At 46.0% G+C, this 22,876-nt stretch overlaps 1 protein-coding gene across 6 annotated transcripts in view; it reads right to left on the bottom strand.

Annotated features, from left to right (window-relative positions):
* Positions 1-22,876, bottom strand: part of PAK5 (p21 (RAC1) activated kinase 5) — an 88,112-nt gene that overhangs the window by 50,712 nt on the left and 14,524 nt on the right. Inside the window, exons 2-4 of one of the 6 annotated variants that reach the window (XM_035553062.2) lie at positions 22,555-22,674; positions 10,266-10,406; positions 7,060-7,515 (exon numbers count right to left, since the gene is read on the bottom strand). The gene's annotated coding sequence lies outside the window, so the exon portion shown is untranslated. Of the gene's footprint in view, positions 1-7,059; positions 7,754-10,265; positions 10,407-22,554; positions 22,675-22,876 lie in introns of those variants that run through there. The other 5 variants (XM_050709981.1, XM_050709980.1, XM_050709979.1 and 2 more) reach the window with 5 other exon arrangements.

Here is a 22,876-nt window from a genome sequence, read left to right as displayed (position 1 = left end):
TGACCTGAAAGTGTTTGCCAATAAGTGGATCAAACTCGGATTACTTGATCTGTCAAAATGTCTTTACAATGCAAACAAACGTGTCTGCCAATTATCATACCCACAGAAAGTGCCTGGAAGAATAAAATCATGCTTCTTGTTATTAGTGTGTTTCCTACCTTCGTAATAAGTTTTTTTCTATATCACTCTAACATGAAGGAAAAATATTTCCACGATCCACAATAAACTGCAAATGCACAGATTCTGCTTTAACTTTTTATTTCTTACATTATTTTCTTTTTTCTCACTGCATAGTGTGGAAAAACTAGTAGAAAGTCAATTCTTATCCTGTTATCTACTGGATTGCTGTCGTGCAATACTCAGTTTTTGAATTAAAAATGAGAATTGATCTCTTCAAGGGTTTGCTAGAGCTTACTGTTTATTATCTCTTTCAGAAAGTTTATTCTAAGTTTTTTATACCAAACATCAAATGTTTATACAGCGGTGGATCACCCACCACAATCAACAAGGGCATTTGAACAATTCCTCAACACTGAGTGTTTCAGAGCTGAGGGACCTTGCCGTGTAGACTTTGTGTTTTCTTATCTCTGAACATCAATTAGGAAGTGATGGGTTTCACCCATTCTCAATTCAACTGGAAGATAAAGGGTTCAGGGAGGAATGGAAACCCTTTATGCTGTATCTGTGAAACCGATGTGGAAGTTCTGAGACCAGCCCCATAAAAGCAAACAAAAACCATAATATAAAACTTAGATACAACTGAAAAAAAATATTAAATACTTACCTCTGGGTAAGCAATGCAAATCCAGAAACATGAATGCTAGTGTGAGTTTTTTATTGTTTTCCAGCTTTTAAAAGAGTAAAATAGAAATGATTTCTGACTGCATGTAGCTTTTGAACAACTGGGGAGGCTGCTACATCCTGGTCACCACTGCCACCTCCTACCCAAGGAAACTGTGGTGGTGGCTGCCAGGCCCTGAGCCTTCTTTTTATATTGCTGGAAAACACAAATTTAGTGTATATACATCTGGGATTAAAGATTCTTCTTAAAGTCTAAGCAGCAAAAATACACACCCAATTAAGGGTGTGAAAAAAAAAAAAAAAAAGGAAATCCCTGCATGCTGACTGTGGTTGTGCTCACCGCTGTTTCCAGGGGCAGGGAGGCTCATTAGCTTATTCATTCCCAACTTCATTACGGAATGACTCCTACAAAGCTGCTGATACAACTGGGAAATCACAGGACAAGCAGGGAAAGTGGCTGCAAAAAGCCGCACTAAGGAAACACAGTTTCCTGCAGTTACCTGGGAGGTGGGGGCCGGGGTTAACGTGCAGTGACAAAAGGGACTGCAAAGTTTTCTGGCTGAGATAAGAAATAAGTGTGCAGAAGGAGTTCAGATCCAAATGGCAATAATATTTTTACTGGAACAGACTTACTGTTCAGGGTCAAGTGAAATATTTTGTCTTACCAAGACTTTTATTTCATTTTCACTGTTTTCCTTTTGTTCTTAAATGAAGAGAAACATCAAACTCAAACACTAATAATAATAAAAAAAAGAAAAATCCAAAAATCTCAGCATAGTTTTTTCCTCAAGTTTTTGAACATATGATTCAATAAATTGCCTGATTATTTTTTATTTTATCTTATCTGAAAATTGTCTGTGCTCTACATGGGCATCAGAGAAGATGACTTACTGTGTGCTTCATGGGGCAATATAAAGGTTTTAGAAAGATGATTTTAAGATGGTCACGATACTCAAATTATTCAAGACGTTGTAAATGAGTAACAATAAAATCTTTACACTATACACCTGTTAAGTCTCTGCACTCGATGCATACTACTGAAAACTTATTTTATTCTTTTTACCACATTTCAGAACTCCTTCCTGCAGCAATTTGTCATAACTATCCTCCCAGAAATCCAAATGATTAAATTATCACATCCGCTGAAAAGTGCTAAGTAGATGCCTCCAAAGAACTGGTAACAATTTTTTCCACCCCAAACCTGCCGTGCTTTAGGGAACAGGATTACACAGACTGTGAAAGAAAATAAGCCAAGAGTCTCCCATGTCCATTAACATCAAGTACATCTTCAGTTCCTCTGGGTTGCAAATACTGTGTCCTGTGAACCCATGTCTCAAATAACAGGGTCAAAATAGGGTATGGACTTCAGAGAGCTGCTCCTTAAAGATGAGTATGACGTGGGATGTGTACGAGGAAAACAATTCAGACCCCTCGGTCAACGTACATGGAGGCTGTTCAATTCTCAATAGTTACACTGTTCACAAACCAAAGCTGAATTTGTGAGGAACTGAAAACTTTATTTTGTATCAGGGAAAAACCAGGATTTTCCCTGTGCAACCAACACAGGCTGCAACCCGCGATGACATTTCATAGATCACCACAGCAGGAGGCCCTGCCTTGAGCTAGGCCGCTGCTGGCGCAGGCCACTAGCGGGTGGCCACACGATCTTGTTCAGATTATTACCTAACGGTGGAAAGAAGAGGCTGTCCTTTCATGAGATGCTTTCCACCTGTTTGCTGTACCTGATTGCCAAGTTCATTTTCCATCCCTGTGACCGAGGACCCCTAGAATCCCTAAAAATATGCAGTAATGCGACAATTACACCATCTGCCAAGTGCTAGCAAACTGAATGACAAAACTGGTGCAAGAGCAGCCATTTCTTCTGCTACAACAAACTCCTAGGTATTATATAAACTCTTGCAAAATATTACAGCATACCTTATACTCTATTCAGCTGGCTTCCTGAGAGAAAAGCTGTAGAAGAATCAACTCCCAAGGCCTTTCACTGCTTAGCAAAAAGCTTCAAGCTCCACAACTAGTAAATTAACAGTATATCAGTGAATACACTCAGAAGTTACAAATAATCAATACAATTTCCATTTCCTGCAGGAACCGAAAACCTTCGGTCTGCTCCCGTAAAGCCAAGGCTACAGAAGGATGTGGGATTATATGCGAGGGGAAGGACTGCAAATGGGTTTTGTGAAGATCAGGCTCTGCACATCACTTTTGCACATAAAGTCATGGCACGTGGAAAGCCTTCATAGAAGTTCAGCTCCAAAATCATCATTATCAGCCCTCTTAAAAACCAGCGTGGATATTCTCATGTTACTTTAAACCTGAGCACAACACTCAGAAAGGACACAACAGCTCCTGCCAAACCAGTGAGCGCGCTGCCAGCTGCAGGAACACATCCACGCACTTTGCTGGCTGACAGCCTCTGAGCAATGTCTGTGGCCAAAACTTAAGATACGTACTTCTGTGTGTCAGAATATTACAGAAAATAAAAAGACTGAAGGCTACTTACGTACATGCATTTACACACACAAGCACAAAAAGCTCACAAGACCCAAGCACCTCCTCCCAGTTAGGTTTAACTGGAAGGAAGTTTTTTCTCCTCTTGTTACAGCAGACCAGGAGAGGGGCAGAGTACTGCACAGCAGCAGCCGCTGTCGTTACTGGCACTAAGAGCCCTAAGGAGAGCTGAGAGGGACCTTCAGAGCTTTGTTCCTGCTCCACGGCAGGCTTATTCCCAGCAGCTGCATGTTTGCCTGGTATCACAAAGCAGACCTCTCCCTATGGAAGAGGTCGAGGCATGCCTCTGCCACACTCCTAAAACATTATTAAAAAAAACAAAGCCTGACAACAAACTGGAGCCTGCACTGGGGAAGGCAGCCCCTCTCTGTGCCCCTGGGTGGCCGGCACAGAAGGGTGGCAGAGGACTTTTCCTGATGGCACCACCACGCACCACAGACACAGCACAGCCCTGCCGCTGGCTCTGCTACGTGTCTGTTGCTCTGAGCTTGTCAGCTTCCATCCATGTACAACATCGCAGTACAAGGGGGCCCAACACAGCCTTCAGTTGCTCTCAGTGCGCCCACCCTGACTTGTGTAATCACCGGCAGCACACAGCCTTGAGTTCAATGCCACTGACAGCGCCTTTTTCTAAATTATTCCCAGCTTCTTCAGGATAAATGCAGGAGGAAGTCGTGGACGGCTTTTAAAATGATTATGTAAAACATAGTGGGCTGTACAATACCTCTTCCAGTAGCTCCCCCGTAGTACTCTGAAGGTTCATTACCTTCAGAGTACAGGTAATGAATCTGTTATTATAACCACTATTTCTCCTTATTATGTATAGGCTGGATGGTTTAAATGGAAATAAGATAATCTCATCTCCCCGTGTTCCTTACTTGTGGCATGTCCTTGAAAGTAACCAATGCTCAGGACGCCAAAAGCTGAAGGCTCAGCTCGCCCACGTATGAGATGTGATATGAATAAATCAGTGCAAAGTCCATGTGAGCTTCTCCTCTCTTGCTTGTGGGGGCTCAGCTCAGGCTGCAAAAGCTGTATCTGCAGCGGAGCTGCCAAGCAGACCTACACTACCCTTGGTGCCATTTAAAAATCAGTTGATTCAGTATATTGATTCTTTTTTTTTTTTTTTCAAATGCCAAATATGCAGCAAAGTATTTTATGGAGAAATGAAAAAAAAAAGTGTATTTATGATGGATGTTACCCGATGAGAGCAGAGCTGGGTACCTGCTGCTGTGTGTTTTGTACCTCCCTGAAAGTCATCTTCGCATCCCATTATCTGTGCCTCGGTGCAGAGCTGTCTCGTTGCAGCCTTTTGCTTCCTGGCTCATCACTTGGGTCCCAATCCAATCACTGGTGGCTTCAACAGGAGAGGGCCCTGACCCTAGAAAGAGTCACCTTCTTCTCTATTTCCCTCCATTGATAGCAGGATGTGAAAAATAACCCTAAATAGTGACAGCAATGCAAAGGCTGGGGTGAGAGGGCAGGTGGTTGACTTTGTTTCAGAAACAAAGTTCCCTTTCTTTGTAACACAAGCTAGAAGAGATCTTGCACAGAAACCCAAAGTGACTACTCTTTTTAAAGAATAAAGGCTAAATGAAAAGAAGAAAGATTAAGATAGTGATACACTGCTTTCTGTAACACTGCAGCTTTGCACCCAACCCTTTAAACAGAAGCTCTCCGTGTTGTTTTTCAGTGATAACGATGTGCAACTTGAACATTAATCATCCGTTTGCCAACCAACTTGCCCAACGCCCTTCTCCTTGCATCGGATCTGTTCTGGAGCCAGCTCCACCGCGCTATCACACTGTGCTTCAGCAGATGCTGAGTCCTCACTCACATTGAAATTTGTTGGAGAAGTGAGCTGGAAATAAACAGTGGTAAAAACAGCCCCAGCCATTCAGCACACCAGTCCCTGCTTCCCTCCCATTTGTGGCTGCTCTCTCCCACATCTCAATGGAAACGAAAGCCTCAGAAACTTAAACCCTGTTCCTTCATCAAGATCTTGTGAACCCGCTGTGTTGTAAAGAAGCACAAAGGCAGGGCTGCACATTATCTGCTCTGAATCCAGCAGAGCTCATGTTCATCAGAAAGGGAAGAGAATGATGGAAATTTCTGACTTGGAAATCTCTGACTTGGAAATCTCAGAGCCAATATTAGTAAATAAAGTCTGATTTAATTACCAACATGTGCATTTTTTTCTGCTTTCTAGCACTGAAGGAGTACACTCCCGTGGGGATGGATCAATGCCACTAACATGCAAAGCCACAACTCACCTTTCAGCCTAATAATAGATAGCTTTCTAATTCAGAGGAAAAGGCAAGTTACAGGCAGAGCAGAACAGCAATAATCTGAAAGCGAGCATCTGAAATGCTCCACTGAACTCTGCTCCAGGAAACAAAGAGATTTTTTTCTCCTTTTCCCCCCAATGACAGCTTTCCAGTGCTGCTGGCATCCATCACATGTGCAGAGGCAAATGCTTCCACACTTGGTAATAATCAGAGCAAGGAAGTTACAGATGGGGGGAGGAGGAACTAGACTTTTTATTTTTATTTTTTTCTCTTGGCTAAAAGCATACTTAAAATCTGAAGAGTGTGTAAGGAGAACTTTATAGCATCTACCTGCTCCATTTTCACTTTATGGGCAGAGCTAGGCATCCCTGCAGCTCTTCCACACTGCCTGTTTTCCAGGGCTCTCAGTTTTGCAGTGCCTCTGCTCCCTGAGCCCATGTTGCACTGGGGCTGGTTCCCAAAGGGCCACTTCCATCAGCTTCTACCTATCTTCCCTGCACTGCTCCTCGCCTACCTATTTCTGCAAAACAACCTTCCATACGCTCTCCGAACTTCATCTCAAACCCACCTACACCTCCAACCCTGTCACCTCCGCTTACCAACAGCTAAGTTACCCCCCTCCACATTTTTGACCCCTGATGTTTGCTGCAAAATAACAAAAGTTCACGGAACTGACCCCAGGAGAAGAGCTTTTCATGGTAACATAGAAAGGATTTTACTAGATGTCACCATATGCTTAAAGGAATAAATATAGAACAAAGCAATACAGATCCAAAGAGGCACTGCAGGGGATGGGTAGGAAACGTACACAAATTATGTTATGAGAACACAGAATAAAAACAAAAACAAGTGTAAAAGAAACCACTAGATGTCTAAAATCAGGACTAAATATTAATAAATTATTAACCTGTCAGGTTTCAGGACAGGTGCTGTACCTTTTCTACCTAGGGAATCAGCTTTCTGAAGTCTAAGACATTGACGCTTTATCAATCAGTGTATTTTGATGGGATCTCATCTGTAAAACGATCAATTAAATTGCAGAAATAAAAGGGGGGGTTAATTCAAGCTTCTCCAGGGAAGAGTTTTTGTTTTGTTTTGTTTTTGTTTTGTTTTGTTTTTTTGAAAGATGTCAGTACAGCCTTCCCTTCCAGCTAATCCCTTCTGTTTAAAAAAATCTTCAATGAGAGAAAAATAACGATGGGGCAGCACAGATAAAATTTTCCTACGGATGCAATAAAGAAAAAACTTGCAGGTCAGCTTCCTTTCAGCTGGGAGAAACACAGACAAAAATTGCAATCAGTCTGCAATTCATATGGATGAATCACATGGCAATGATTCAGATGGAATTATTGACTGAATTAGCTTAACAAAAAACCCTGCTTGGAGGAAGGCAGCAGTCCTTGACTTGTTTTTAGCAGAAGGCAAAATATAAACTTACAAGTCTGGTTTGCCAAGGGTCTCTGTGGTCAGAGCAGAAGGTGGAGTCTCAGAGAAACTATTTCCATTGTTTTGCGTTTTGCTCCAAAAGCCAGTAGCTTCCCATTTCCTCCTTCACAGCCCCATTTTGTCCACGCACCTTCATGCTGTTAACGCCCAGTTGTGACTTGAACACTGCCTTTAAGCTTCTGAGTCACCAATGGTCATTTAGGTCAATACATTTGTTTCTTCTGCTCTTCTGAATATTTATGGGTTTCAGTGTTTTTCCTCTTCCTTTGGTCCCACTGTAGCTCCTTTCTGAGCTTCCTATTGCAAGACAACAAATGCCAGGCAAACCACACACTGTGCTGCCCATCTGCTTCCCGCTGACGCCTTTCCTCTTCGCCCCGTGCTTCAGCTGCTCACTGCTTTACGTGATCTCCGTGGCAAGGTTTTCTCATTATTAAGTCCACCTATCCTGCTGAACCAGAAAATAGGAAGAGCAGCACCATCCACTAGCAGAGCCATCGATACATAGCTTTCTCCAGTGCTAATCAGCACCAAGCTTTTTCACCCCGACACATAGCACTGGAGAAAACTGCAGGAAAGCTCCAGTGTGTAAGCGCAGGTGGGGAACTGCCACGGCGCTGTGACACCACACAACCAGCAGAGTCACCGAGTCACCTTTATTTGCTGTGACGTCAAGTACATTAAAGGAAGCTCCCAGTATTTAACAAAATGCCCTGATGTAAGAGCCTGCAGCAAGAATGCAAGGAAGAGAAAATACCTGTAGGGAAACCATGAACAGATTCTCAGGGAGCGATGAGGGCAGAGCGATAGGCACAAATGCAGAAATTGTGCTGGGTTTGCAGGAAGAAAAGACAACAGGAGCAGCACAGAGATACCGGTGTGAGTGGAGGTGGAGGCTGAGGGGACAGGTGTGTAACAGAAAATTGGGTAAGGGAGGACAGGCCAGAAGAGAAGGTGCTAAATTGATCAAGTAGCTTTGACTCGATCCAGTACTGAAGTGGAAAGCCAAGGGAGCAGCTCTTACCAGGCAAGGAGGAGGATTTGTCCAGCCCCATTTTACAGGGGATGAAGCGAAAGTAACGGAATTAACTCCACATCACGTGGTGGCTGCTGCAGGTCTGCTTTGCTGGATCTGCCCTGAGTATTTCTCCCAGCACCCTGATCGCTCAGAATTGAATTTATTAGAGACAGGCAAAGCCTCAGCAGCTCCCTTCCCCCAGCGGGAGGGCTTCATAAATCCATAAAACCCCTTCAAGCTTAGCGTTTCCTCCCATCTCTCTCTCGTTGCTGGAAGTAAGGCTTGCTGAGATCAGTAAGGCCCCATATCTATCTGCGACCCCGGGATGCCAGAAGCCACCCACACCACATGGGTGATCCGGGTCTCTACAAAAATGAGCCTGCAATTGGCTTCTAAGAAACCCATTGATAGAAGTGAAGCCAAAGGGGGCTCACTTTCTGCCAGGGTTTGGTGAAGAACTTCCACCTGTTTGGAGTGCCTGTGCTCTGTCCCGTGCTTTTCCTCTCTTTGAAGGAAAAATCTGCTTTCACAGCTGCCTCCATGGAAACAGCAACTGCGTGGTGTTGGCAATGCTCCAGACTCGACGTGCTTGGTTCAGATATGGGAATCTGCATTTCTTAACCACAGAGCACTGAAAACTTGAGCTGGGATTGGAGAGCCTGGCCTGGTATCTTCGGGTTTGTTTGTCACCACCAGCAAAGACCCTGTGGCTCAACTCTTACCCCTGCAACACCTGTGCAAGCTGACTGTTGACGAATGGGCCACTTTGGGCCTCAGATACGCTTGAGAAAGTGGAGGGACTAGACAAAACTTTTAATTTGCACACTTCATTAACTTGGGCAGCATTAATGCAGTTCCTGGACTATCAAAGTGGTTAATGGAGGTGAAACCAAGTGCTCAGTTTCTTTCCTGAAATGAGCTTCGAGACCAAACATTCAGTAAATTTAAATGAAATTAAAGAAATTTTCTCCAGTTTTCATTCTAAAGAGGAAAAAAAACACTTTTGCCATTACTCTGCTTCAGCTGTTTTGTGTGATTAACCCATTATTTCCCCAGCTGAACTGCAGGTACACTTCCCCTCCAGGGAAGCTGGGTGACAACAGACCCAAAGGCTCAGTTCTGAGAGGTATCTTCCTTTCATGGCACTGACGCTAATTCACATTACACCGTACTGAGTCCACTCAGATTTAAGAGAGACAATAAAAAACTATTTTAACAAGACAACCACTATATTCTAATGTTAGAGAACTGTTCTGCTCATGGGTGCCCTGAATTTTTTTATTTTATGTGAAATATGGGATCAAACTTGCTTCACATGCCCTGTTGGATTTGGTCCCAGTACCCTGCTTCATCCTCCACGCAGCCAGTGGGAAAATGCAGCAACACTTACACCGCTCCTGAGCTCAACTTCCAGAAGAGGGTAAGTGACTCCTTAGGCCCCTTGAAACATCTGTGCCTTTCAGACTACTGAAGAGGATGCAGGGCAGCTGCACAAAGTGAGCACAGGTAAAGAAGCAGGGATTTGCCCTCTGGCTTGGGAAAATTGGTCAAGTGTAATGAAGTGCATAGCTTTCCTACAATCATTTGTTCAGCTCCATAAATTGCAGGGCGTAAATCAGGCTGTCAGGGAGAGCAGCTGTGTAGGGATCTCCACAGGAGCAGAAAAGACACTGCGACCACCTAGAGCATCACAGCGCTCTGCTGGGAGCTGCGCCAGGTGCCAGACCTAACGCTCCTCTGGTTTTTACATCGCTTTCCTGCCACTGATTTAAAAGGAGTCGCCCAGTCATAATGCTGTAAGTATCAGCAGAATGAGGCTCTGTGGCAGCTTGTGGTGAATATTAGGAAAACATAAAAGTGAACCCTCTCTAATTGTCCTTCACTCAACAGTACCTATTTAAATTACTGTTATTATGGCGAAGATTTTGAAATTGCTGCCAGAAACACAACCAGGGATTGCAGATGCTGCAGCTTTCCACCAGTAAATGTTTTACTGGCTGACAAATACTTCCCTTCTGAAAACAGAAACACCACCTACGGTGGTACGCAGCCGGCAGCCAGGGGCTGCTCTGGATTTGCAGGAGCGTGCGCTGCGAGCAAGGACAGAGCTGGCAAGCAAGGAGAAATACATGACGAACGCCCCAGGGAGTTCACGGAGGACAGGCTGAGCATGGACCCACCTTGAGGCTGAGCTGACCGGGAGGTCTCATCCCACAGCGCTGAGAATCACAGGACCAGTGTGTTGGAGCTCACAGCGACTGCGGGCTGAAGAATCGTCTCCTGCGAGGGCAACCGCTCAGCCCAGCTGGAAAGCACTCGTCCTGTTGGGAACAATTAAAAACAGTTACGGAAATGAAGTCAGGAGAGACCAACAGAAAGATCAGCCATGTGTCTAATGAAAACTGAAATAGAGGTTTTCTGTTTCTTCCTTTTTTTTTTTTTTTCCAAATGGGCATAGCATATTTGTCAAAATACAGTTGGAGGATCTGAAGGTACTTATGGACTTTGGCTGCTTCCCTAGAAATGAAGGTGTTATTCATGAAATCACCGAGGAGGGGGAAAGGGTGATGACTGCTCCCATGGCAAGAGGCTGCATGGCTTAGCTGCGGTGGGAGAAGCAGGTCCAGATCTCTTCAAGGTCTTACTCAAAGCAGGGATTTTAACAGAGGATCTCCAGAAGGAGTCTCCTTACAGGGAATACAAAGGTACTGGTGTGTCTGTCTCCTCCAAACACCAAAAAGTTCAGAGACTGAGGCTGGGACCGGGTCAGCCACCTGTCAGCAGCACAACTCAAGCCTTTCTTCCCACCTCCGCCAAGAAAGAGGTCCGTCCCTTGCAGCGTTGCTGCTCAGGATCCCAGGAGCAGCAAAGCACGCTTCACACCAGCCAAAGCCAACAGAAGGGGCAGGTGTCTCTGGCAGGACCAAACCCTATGGGCCCTACACCGTTGGCCATGCCGAGCTTTAAGACTCAACCTCCAGCACCAAACCGCTGCCGTGTGCTGGGAGCCCTACAGGATGAGGCCCCGCTGCTCCCACCTCAGCCCCCCAGCAGCTGCCAGCAGAGTTACACAGATGATTCCATCACTGAGCAGCAACAATCTCCTCAACGAGCTGTGGTATTTCTACACACAGGGAAAAACTCTAAACACTTGGTAAAAACACCGCCTGTGGAGCCAGGGAAAAGATCTCAAGTAGACATGAGGCTCTGCACATCACTGTTCAAGTAACTGCAAAATCTGGCCTAGAATACCTTTTATTTGGTTGCAAGATAGCATCCCAGGATTCTTTTTTAATACATTTATAAACGAGACCTCTTGCACCACCGCCCCCCACTCCAACACGGAATTATGCTGAACCAGCTCTTCCGAGGGGCTCTGTCTGAACGCAGTTTCATTGATACACAAGAGCCGAGCTCAGCCCTGTTATTGCCAACTCTGCTCAGGTAACGCCACCAGGCGAGAGCTGCACCTGCTGCACACATGATGCAGTCCCTGCCCTGGGGGCGCCGACAAAGCAGTGGGGAAAAAAAGAGCAGGGCCAATGGCGTTTGATGGCACGGTGAGGTGACTTGTCCCAGTCACCCTCGGAGCCGGGATTTGACTTCAGAGCTTTGAGTCCACCTCTTCTCATATGAGTGTTGCTCTGTGAAGTCACCAATTCAGAGGTACAGAGCAGGCTGAGGGGATTTACACCCTGATCCTACACATATGTGTGCATACACAAAACTTTATTCCTGCTGTCCAGTCTTACAAGGGTTAATGGGACTTACCCTACACTTAAAGTAAGGCAGCTATCAAAGCTCACAGGACCAAGGTCTGACTTTCTCCAAGGCAAGAAGTGGCTTAATTTGCCAACAGCTTTCATAGGAAGGTAACTTCTCTGGGAAGCAGCTCTTTGCCATAGGTTCTGACTATTTAAAATAATTTCAGAATGCCACTGCCACAGTCACTTTAACAAGCACCAATCAAATTAATATTAAAAATGACTTCGTGCATAATTCATGTCCTCTAGAAACCATCTCTTACTCAACAGGCAAGCCAACCAGCCATGCATTTTACATCGCCTTCTCATTTTTTGAGAAGCACGTGCTACTTCAGGAGAGATTTCCACGTATTTGTGTTTCACTTCTAACTTGGACAATGCACAGCTCTCTGCCAGGGTCCCCGTGCCAATATAAGTCCAGGAGGATCATCTGGGATGGGAAGCAGCAGATTGCCAGCTCGCACAGGAGGGAGTTAGGCCAGGTTTATAACCAGGTGGAAGCAGATCAAGGCAGGATCTCTGTAATATATGCATGAGTATAAAATGCTCTACTTAATTTTTGTACGAGTCTCCTTTGGATGCTTTAGCCCAGGAATTTATGGCAGCAATGTTTGGAAAGCAGTCAATTTTATGCATGTATTAGAGAAAGTACTTGGGAAATATCTACCCCAATAAACATCAGAACTGGTACTGGAGACACAGCTGGGAAAGCTTGTGGCACCTGCAGCTGTGGAGGAACCTGCCTCAAAGCACCCTAGAAATGCACAGCCCCACAGCGCTCAGCTCCTTCCCCGGGTAACCTGTATTTTCCAGCACCGGGAGGATGGGCAGTGTGAGAGCCCCACCAGAGCCACCTTCAAAACCTTCCTTCAGCCCCCTCGTACCCGAGCTGAGGACCCTGATCCCCCAGAGGCCTGTAGCTGTATTCACAGGTTCATTTTTCCTTTCATCAAGGCAGAGCAATAGTCCCATGCTCCACCTGGTAAAGGCGGACGTTCGCTTCAAGTACTTAAATTACATCACTGAAGAGTTGCAGTATCTCATCAGGACAATGTGCCACGCAGGAAGGTACAGGAATTAACAAAAACCATGAAAATCTGGGTATCGTACCACTGAATTCTTTAAAAATAAATCCAGGACTGCGGTATTTTTTACACTTAATTAAATGTCTGAGTTGATGTTTATTAACAGTCAGCTCTGAGGCCCCTGGATAAAATAAGATGGACTGTAAATTAAAAACATTGGTTTAGACAGCCTGTACTACCTAGTCTGAAAGTCACGCCACGCTCAAGGAAAAGGTCCCACATACTTGATGTGAGATGATTTGAGTGAGATAACAAGCAGACCCTAAAATTCATAATTGGGAAGGCTGTTTTTCAAGAGCAGAAATACATAAATAAAACCCTATTTGCAGGCTTTTATCATGGCAAAGCACTGCCCGGTGGTTAGAATGGGGCAGGGCTGCCCATGCACTCAGCCATGCGTCCAACTCAGGAGGTGTCAGAGCAGACAGAATACCTGCAGCGATCCTCCTGTGACACTTCCACCACGTCAAACCCCGCCGTCAGGCCTTAATAACCTTCATTTCAGGAAAGCAATGAGACATCCCTCTCTTCTTTGGTTTTAAAAGGTTAGCCGACACTCTAAATGTAGGTTATATCAGGAAGGGAATACTGTAATACTTTCTCAAGTGGTTTGAGGAATGGAGACCCAGAGTGGCTTAATTAAGGTTAAACAATCAAGTTCAACTTCGCATAATTAAAATTAACACCCGTCAGAATTAATAGGCCAAAAATAATAAACTGCATGAGAAAAATAAGAATGCCAGTCCGGAAAGTTCTACAGGCAGGAACTCAGTTATTCAAGTACCAAAGCCTGGCACACACGCTAGCAGGAAAATGGACTCTTGGAAGACTCATATCCAGAAGCACAAGGCACCAGGAAAACAGCAGGAAAATGAAGGCAGTGGAAATTGAAGCTTCAAAGATTTTCCAAGCAGAAAAACATCCAGCTTCAGAAGTCTTTTTGTTGTAGTTATTTAAATTAGTTTCATGAAGATTGAAGAGTAAAGGCTGAAAATAAGATTGATGCAGCAAGGAGGAAAATATTTAGGAATCAAAGGATACAATACAGTGTTCACATGTGGAAAAAAAAAATAAAGACTTTGCTGGAGAATCTTTTCAGAGGCCTTCATCCTAAGTGGTATTTGGACAAGTCATGCAACATGTCCCTGACGACTATTGCACAGACAGGTCATCACAGACAAATCAATCAAAATACACTGGAGAACTGCACAGAAGCAACAGCAACTCCTACCTCAAAGATCCCAAAAGGTACAAGAGACTGAAAAAGAGGAGAATGTTAAGAAGAGTTGAGGCATCTGATAGTTTTGCTCGCTGCCTTTTTGATGATGTTATATGCCTTTTCTTTTAGGATATTTTAATTCTTCTTGAGAAAACAGTGGTTTTAATTGCTAGAAAACACTGCATGTCCAGTGGGCTCAGAGCTGTGTCCTAGAAATTAGGAACAAAAACTTTTAGCTCTATCTATATAAACACTAATTGGCATTCTTTTCTGCTGTATCTTGAAAATTACTGTGACCAAGAGACGACCTGTTATTGTTACAAACCCCTGCAGAGAAGCAGCTACATCTCTTGTGCAAAAAGCAACCCAAATCTGCTGGCTTAGTTCGCAAGATATTCTGTAAGTAGATCTGTTTAACCACCAGCGGAAGGTGATTGCCTTCATGTAACCATACAGATGATGCCAAGATGAACAGTCTTATTGATCAAGGTATTTCAAGAGTTAGCATGTGCAAGGCAGAAATGCAACCACTTGGGTTCAGGGCAGCGAGACCATTTCTGATTGCGTGAGCAGGAAAATAGTGCCAGAATCTGCCAAACCAGTGGTGCTGGGGCTGCTAACGGCATCCAAACGTTCACAGCGAATCTTACCTCCAGTGCCTCAGGAGGTATGTGATCAGATATCCTCAAATATACCGATCCCTCTGCGTTTCCCTTGAACAAGTTTGTATCAGGGTGCACCTTTCACCTGCCGTCCTCCCCACCTGCACTGGTCCTGATGCACAGGCACAGAAGCGTCCCAAGCGCTCCCCAGCAAAATTCACTGAGCTCAAAGAATAATCACAGGTAAGCAGAATTTTTCAAAATCTATGCTACTGTGCCACTGGCTAAGACTGTGCATGTGCTTGGCAGGCATGGAATAACTGCTTGCCATCCTCTGCCTGTATCCCAAATCCAAGCTGCAAAACTCAGCCGGGCATCTCAGAAGGCTCTTTGAGGTCTGAGTGCTGAAGTCAGAAGCAGTTGTTTTTTCCTCCCCCTTTAACACAATGACAAACCCCCTCAATTTAACCAGAGGAGAGCCTGCACCAGGCACCCAGAGACATCACCGCTTAATCCCTTTTTCCTTCTCATCCATGCACATCTGGGGCAACTGCACTGAAGTCAACAGGCTCGCAACAGCTGCTGTGACTGACCGCACCCCTAAAGTCTCCCATTTCTTCCTCATTAATGTGAAATAGCCAAACGAGAGCTGCTTCTTGCTGCGGCCGTGATGGGGAGGTGCATCGCCTCCTCTAAACAAGAGGGAGAGCTTCTGCAGATACAATAGTGCCATCTCCATGAGCTCCTCAAGGAGCTGCCGACCCACCAGGAGATGAGGAGGCACCAGCACGGGCAAGAAGGGCACACAAGATGGAAAGAAAGCTCCTTGGCAGCCTCTGGTCCCGCTGCATTTCCCACACCTCGATGCAAAGCAGCAGCGAGCAGGGCCACCAGCACGGCCAGCCCCGATTCCCCTAGGGATTTAATCCCCCACCCATCTGGTCCCCTTCCCTCTGCACAGCAGCCTTGCTTTTCTCAGCGGGCGGCTGACTGCCAGATGCACAGCGGGGGACGTCGGGCCTCTTCACACGATTATCGCTTTCTCCCCGGGAAGGATTTAGTTTATTGAGGTTGTTGCTGAGAGACTTCAGTTTACACAAGCGAAGTGCTTTGCTCGTGAGATACAACCCCGGGGCTGTGGTTTTGGTTTTCTCGGGTCAGGCGAGACCGCGGGGAATCCCTTCTGTGCTCATGGGAAAAAGGCACAGAGCCTGGACAGGCTCACAGGTTCAGGATCTCCGTGTCTCAGCAAGGTGTAGGGTACCCCAAAGGTACCTGCCCAGGTTTTCTCCTATCACTGTGCTCTCAAGCTAAAGGATAAAAATAATGAGTCTCCCCTGCCTGAACCTGTGGGTTCAGCTTCATTCAACATTTTCTCTAGCGTCAAATGTGCCAGAAAGTTTTTGTAAAAACCAGAACTTAGAGATTCTCCATCCCTCTTCCCCAAGACGTGGAGCTTTGGATTACAATACTGGCTACTGCCACCCTCCCAATCTCCCTGTGTGCTTTGGACACACGCCACGCAGAAATTCAGAATGCACATTTTGTTCTGTTTCTTCCAAATTTTGCCAGTTTCCATAACATTGCAGAAAGCTTTTCCATTTGCTTCTGCGACGTCCCCTCTGCTACAGCTTGCTGTTCGCAGCCGAGCTGCCTCCTGCATGACTGAGGAAAGCAGCACCTGGAGAACCCTGCAGCCTCTGCGGCAGGACCTGCATGTCGAAGGTCCACAAAAAAAAGAAAAAAGCAACTCCCACCGCTGGTTTGTGTCTGGGTGTATACAAACCTCTCCTGCAAAGTTCCTGTCTGATCACCCATGAGCTGACACAGATACACGTTCCTTCAGTGTCACCACCAGGAGAAACTGCCTTACCTAGCTCCAACAAACCCTGCAGCCTTCCTACCATCAACACCTTCTGCTGATAAATTTGGCTGATCTCGGCCTGTGGGTTCAAAAGTTCTCCAAGGGAGGGATGAAGATATAAACAGAGCCTGATCACATAAGCCTCCTTAGGAAGTCGGGCTAAAAAGAGATTTGACTTTCTACAGTGCCATGATACGGTACGTTAAGCTGGTTACAGGCGCACACAGGGCGGTACGGGAATCGCTGCCTCTGCCTGGGCAACAGCAAGTGAACTCGTTGGGGTACGTGCCCTGTGGGCAGCTTTCACGGGAACACAGAGATGTGCAGTGGGGAAAGGTGTCAGCCTGGGTGGGGAATCTTGAAAACCAACCCCAAAGGTACTCCGGGCAAACAAGAAGTCTTAAAAACGCGCTGGAGATGCTGAGGTGCCCATTTCCTGCAGGGAAGGCAGGCGCTCCGTTGCCTGCTAGCCCTGTGCATCCCTATGGCAGGTACAGGTACTGATCTCGTAACTCCTGCCGGCCACCAAACCGGAGACCAAAGGCCCCCCCTGCCCTGAAACACAGCAGCACTGATAAAGCAATTAGCTCCCCCAGATGTCTGCCGGGAGGACAGGGATCTCCGCACTCGACGACACCAGCTCCCCTGGGTGCAAACCAACCCACACCATACCCACCACGAGCCGCGGCAGCCGTCCAGACCAGCCCTGGGACCCAGCAGTGTCAACACCCCTCCAGCCCCCTCCGCTCCCACTTTGTCTATAAAATCAAGTTTGTGCTCCCTGCTGCTATTTTTATACCCTGCTATTTTCTGGCTCCTTCCCAGCCAGTTATTCACATAATTGCAGCCACCACAAGATTACACTAATGGCTTAAGTGCCACGTTCAGCCCCAGAGCTAACAAACCCTCCCTGCGAGCCGCATGCTGAGCGTTGTCTGTTGTCCTCAAATCAGGGAACGACTCTCTGCAATTACGACGTCACTATCCCTTCTGTAATTAATGCGGTGCAGTCAGAGCCAATTAATAAGAATGGTGCTAAAAAGGTCTAATTTGTCTGAACAGGGCAGTCTACCAGCGAACAAGTGATATATTGCCCCCGGGACACGACAACGTGACCCCGCATAACAGAGAAGGTGACTGTAAGCACCAGCTGGAGACTTCAACCCAACCACATCCAGCACTGGTCCCCCAAGGAGATGGGGGATGGGCTTCGATGCCCACAAACAACATCCCACCCTTGCTCAGCCTTAGATCTCAGCTGCTGCCCAGAAGCAGAGGGCTTCAGAAAGCCAGCATTTTCACCAGTTTCCACTCCAGGGGAAAGCTGGACTCAAAGCAGGCCCCTCTTCCTTCGGGGTACACACTTGAAGCAGGGATAAGGCTTCCAGCACCTCTCCTGCAGGAGAGCACAGGACCGTCTTGCTGGAATTGATTTTTTATTTGCCAAGTCAGTAGAGTGATAATTATTATAGGCCCCCGGGGCTGACAGCTACCAGCCCTTTACAGGGCAGCAGGGAGATAAATACAGCATTTACACGTACATATAATCATTTTATTTCTGCATTAAATATTCATTTCCAAAGGGTTTCCCAGCACGCAGGGGATTTCCAGAAGCACTGTGCAGAAGCCAGCTTTGCTGCTCTCTCGGGTGTCCCCCTTGCTGCATTTTTGCCCAACAGGCTGCCTGCTAACTTTTTTTTGCTAAGAGGCTGCTTTGGCTCCAGCCAGCTTCATGTGGTTGAGGCAGGACCAGCCTGGCACGTGGGGGAGCTGCGGGCAGCACAGAAATTTCTAGGGCTGCCCCACTACACCAAGTTTCATCTCTTCCCATCTGCTCTTTATGCCGAATTTCGGGCAGCAGCATGTGAAAGGGCTGCGAGTGCTGCCAGAGGAGCTACTGCAGCATGTGGCAGCCCACAAGCTGTCTCCACCTGCTGCTGCCTTGCTTAACTTTCAAAGTAATTTGTATTATCCTCTTGGTTTTATCCTTCTACCTGCACAGCGAACCTTTGGTGCCACTGGTCTCAATTTCTCGGTCCCAAACATCAAAGTTTTCAAGTGATGCTGTTGCACAGCTTGTAGCACCTTTGTCGCCATCTTTTTTTTTTGGCTGTTGCCTTTCTGAGATCTCTCAGGACCAGTGCCAGATGCCCAAAGTTTGGAGAACTGCTGTTCACTTTGGTGCACACACCTGTGCTTTATGGGGAACCCAGGGCAGGCACTGCTTCTGTACCAGCAGGGACATCTAATTCCTCAAATGCCAATGGATGTCACCAGATGTCCTACACTAAGATATCAGCTTGGAAACCATGTTTCACCCCCAAATTGCTCTGATCATTTTTTCCTTCTTCAGAGGAACCAAACCGGACTTGCAGCTGCACCTGACACAATTCCCTTGGCCTAAATCAAACCTCAAGAACAAGTACCAGTTTGGAGAACGCCGCTGAGCCAACCAGAGGGGCGTTACTCTCGTAATAACGAGCCTCTCCGAAGCACAGGAGTCCAAGCAACCCTCGCCCCAGCGTTTTGCAGCAGCTGCTTTTGCAGGGATAAATATGGCCTCGTGGGCAGTTCCATCTGCTGGCCCACCAGAAACGGTAACATTGGGGAAAAAAAACAACTGAACAAAAAAACGCCAACACGAAAACTCCCCATATCTATGTTTTGCTCCAGTGATGACACATTCATCCTCCCAGTTGCCTTCTCAGTCACTCAGAGCCTCCAAGAGTTTTGTGAAATGGTACTGAAAAATACTTTTTATCATTAGGAGAGGGAAGAGGGATGACATAGCAGGGAAAGAAAGAGCGTCTGGTCTGAGACTCTCGCAAAGTGCCAAGTTTACTGCAAAGGGCACGAAAGAAACCTAACAATGTCATCTATCGGAAAATCCCGACGCCTTGAGAACAGTATTTTACCAGCAAGTCTCCTCGTGCAAGGGCCATGGGATTAGAGCACCCCACCATCTAATTGCACTTGCTGCAAAACCACCGAGAGCCTGAAAACACTCACCAGACCCTGGAACAGCTCACGTTGTTGGGTCTTCTGCAGCCACTGCCCTTTCCCAATGAAACTATAAACTCTCCCTTAATTGAATTTGACAATTGAAAAGTAAAGAGATTTAAAATAACAAATGGTCCCCCAGCTTCCCCTGCAGCAAGGTCAGAGACACTTACTGAACTTCAGCTTAGCTGCCAAACCAGAATACCAGCAAGTAAGGAAAAGTGTTAGGAATACCTGAGCTAAGTTAACAACCAATCTTTCTCCAGGAACAGCTCTGCACTGTCAAACTTCTGCCTTTTTTTTTAATCGCTGAAAAAGCAGTGAAAAGAGAAAACTATCATGCACCACAAGGACTGCAGGGGTACCTACAGAACCTGCCACAGCAGCTGCTAACAAAACGCCCCGTGGGAATATTCGGGAGACCAGAGCACAACTGCTCTACGTTATGGGGGATGTTCTGCCTAAACCACGTCCTGTAAATGGAAATGCAACATGCACAAGCTGGGAGACAACTTCACCCCCATGTGTCACAGTTCTTGAAGTGGATCCCGGAACAGCACAAATGCCTTTGTGGTCAGCCTTCACAAAAGGATGCTGATAAAACGAGAAGGATACAGGAGAAGGCTGTAAAAATGACTGGATGGAAAGAAAATGTCTTAGGATGAGAAATCTGAAGCTCAATCTGTTCAGCTTGGTTAATGCAAGACTGAGAGGTAACGTGATTACTGCATAAAACCCCCTTCACAAAGAAAATATCATGTAAAAATGGCTTTGTTATCGCTAATAAGGAATAAAAGGAAGCACTGGCTGACAGCTGAAGGTAAGGAAGAGCCGATAAAGCAAGCATTTCCATACAACGAACCACTGATTTCCAGACAAGGCTCTCAAAGCAAGCAGCGGATGCTGCAGAAGAAAGCGCAGTCGGATGCAGTGTGCCCTGTGCCAGGGCAAGCAGGAGGAAACAGCAGCCCGAGAAATGCTGGAGAAAGGACAAAGCGATTCCGGGGGCTCTTCGGGACTGACCTTCTGAATCTAGGCAAAAGTGATCAGTTCGGACACCTTGCGTGGACAGGGAGCAGCATTACATGTACCCGAACGTGCTTAGCCATACAAAACTTGAATAGCTCTGCCTTGCAAAAGTCAGGTTCTAAGAAAGTCTGCAAATACAAGTGCCATCGTTACGCTCTGATTTCATTCAGGGATTTCAATGTATTTGAAAACGTGATAGGTAATTGAGGAACAAAAAGCCCTGCTCTTAATTGCCATTTCCTTTCTTTGCTTTCCCACTCACTAAGTAATTATGAGGGATATTAAACACACGAGGTAAAAACACTTGCTGCTACCTTTCCTCTCCTCCAAGAATCATTCAATGTTTGCCCACACAGCATCAAAAAGAGCATCTCTTATGCTACTTATTAAAGTTTAACCATGTTTATTTCACATGGTAGCGGTGCTCTTTGATAAGTAATGATCCAGGTAACACAAAAATAGCTAACAAAGAAGAGCAACCAAACAAGCTTGGCTTTGTGTCACAGCCTTCGCAGTAGCCCAACAGTTAGAGGGGGCATATCCATGCCAGAAAAAAATGGTGAAGAGCAAGAAGGAACAGTTTTGAGCCAGCAGCATAATGTTGGAGAAGTATTTCAGCATCCTCTTGTACTGGGGTCTGCTTCAGTTTCTAAGTCTAGGGAACGCTCTACCCTGCAGAGGCAATGGGTTTTGTGGGAACTCCAGCAACACAGACAGCACGAACTGCTGCTGGCAGCTGGTAGGGAGGCAAAAAAAAATAATAATTAAGGTGGAGGTTTCTAGGAAGTCTTACGGGAGCCAGACCAACCCCTTGGTCTTCTCCCCTGGCTAAACAGGGAACCCATGTCCTAAATAGCCCCTCTGACACATGTTTAAGCTCAGTACCTGAAGCAGGCAGTGTTAGCCCTACCCATCTACTGCAGAGGTGTCTGCTTTGCATAAGGCTCATGTAAAACCCATCAAAGTCCTCAAACGAGGCTCGAAATGCTGCCGCAGTGCATAGGATTAATGCTGGTCCTTCTACAGAGGGGTGAATGTCATTTACAGAACTGTGTTAATTCCTGATTTGAATTTAGATGATGTTTTTAAATAAGAAACAAGCTCAGAACATCCGCTGGGAATCTGTGACTTGGATAAGCCTTAATAAGTCACTAAATACAAGGGAGAAGTGCACTCAGACCGCAGTGTTGTACAAAAATAATAACAACAAAAAGGAAGATCACTTCTAGAGAATAGAGAATAATGGCTTCAGATTGCATATTATCGACACAGCTGATGTGTTTAGAATGATGTGACAGCATTAATGAGCTCAAAATCAGTGAGCTCAAACTATAAAATATGCTCTTGTGAAGAAAGGAGTAGGACAAGTAGGAGGTTCTGCCTAGGGTTTTCCTACAAAAGGCACTTTTCTCAAAGGAAGGCAGCCAGAACTGGGAGAAAGAAGGCTCTGGAGCAGACCAGATCAAGATGAAGGGGATGAGGATGCAACAAAGCCTCACCTTTATTCCAGCCAGGCTCTCCAAGTGCTGGCAGTTGATGCTCCATGCCCTCAGGAATCCCTCCTGGGGTGGATGGGTGATAACAAAGCTCAGGTACCACTGGACTCCCCAGAAGTTCATCATACCTAATGTACCAGCATCTTCAGTTTTTTATTTTTTTGCAGGATGATTTGCCAGCTCAAAGCAAGCAGCATTTGCAGGAGCAGTAAGTACAAGTACCCACCAGGGACGTGCAGCCAACAGAAGCATCCCAGCACCGCTCCTGGCTGCCCCATCCCCAGCCCAGTGCCATAAGTCTTCTTCACACATACCAGTTTGTTTTGGCTTAATTAGAAATGCTGGTGCTACTATGCTACCCAACAGCTCTCCCCAGACTGGTAGCGTGTTGAAAGAAAAGACAGTCGTACACTTATCTAGGAGGTGGTGGTGGGGAAACTTCCCATGGGTGGAAAGGCAGCTTGGCACCTCCAGCTGGATTAGCATGCAGCCCACATCTTTACATCGCTCCTCGGCACGGGGAAGGCTTTCTGCGGAGAGACGTGGAAGAGGCAGCTGCACTGAAGAATTAAATTTAAAATGCATTTACTTCCAAAGTGGGTGAAAAAATGTCTCTTAACTCCTAATCTTTCGTATCGTGGACTCAAGTAAAACGGATGTTCTTTTCTTTTAAAGTCATGCAATTTAATGTGATGCTTCCCAGCAGGCTGCATTTGCTTTAAATGTTTGCGT

The sequence above is a fragment of the Cygnus atratus genome, chromosome 3, assembly GCF_013377495.2.
Source record: "Cygnus atratus isolate AKBS03 ecotype Queensland, Australia chromosome 3, CAtr_DNAZoo_HiC_assembly, whole genome shotgun sequence".
Lineage (NCBI taxonomy): Eukaryota > Metazoa > Chordata > Aves > Anseriformes > Anatidae > Cygnus > Cygnus atratus.
Note: the sequence above shows the minus strand (reverse complement) of the source record. Positions and strands in the feature narration are given on the sequence as shown.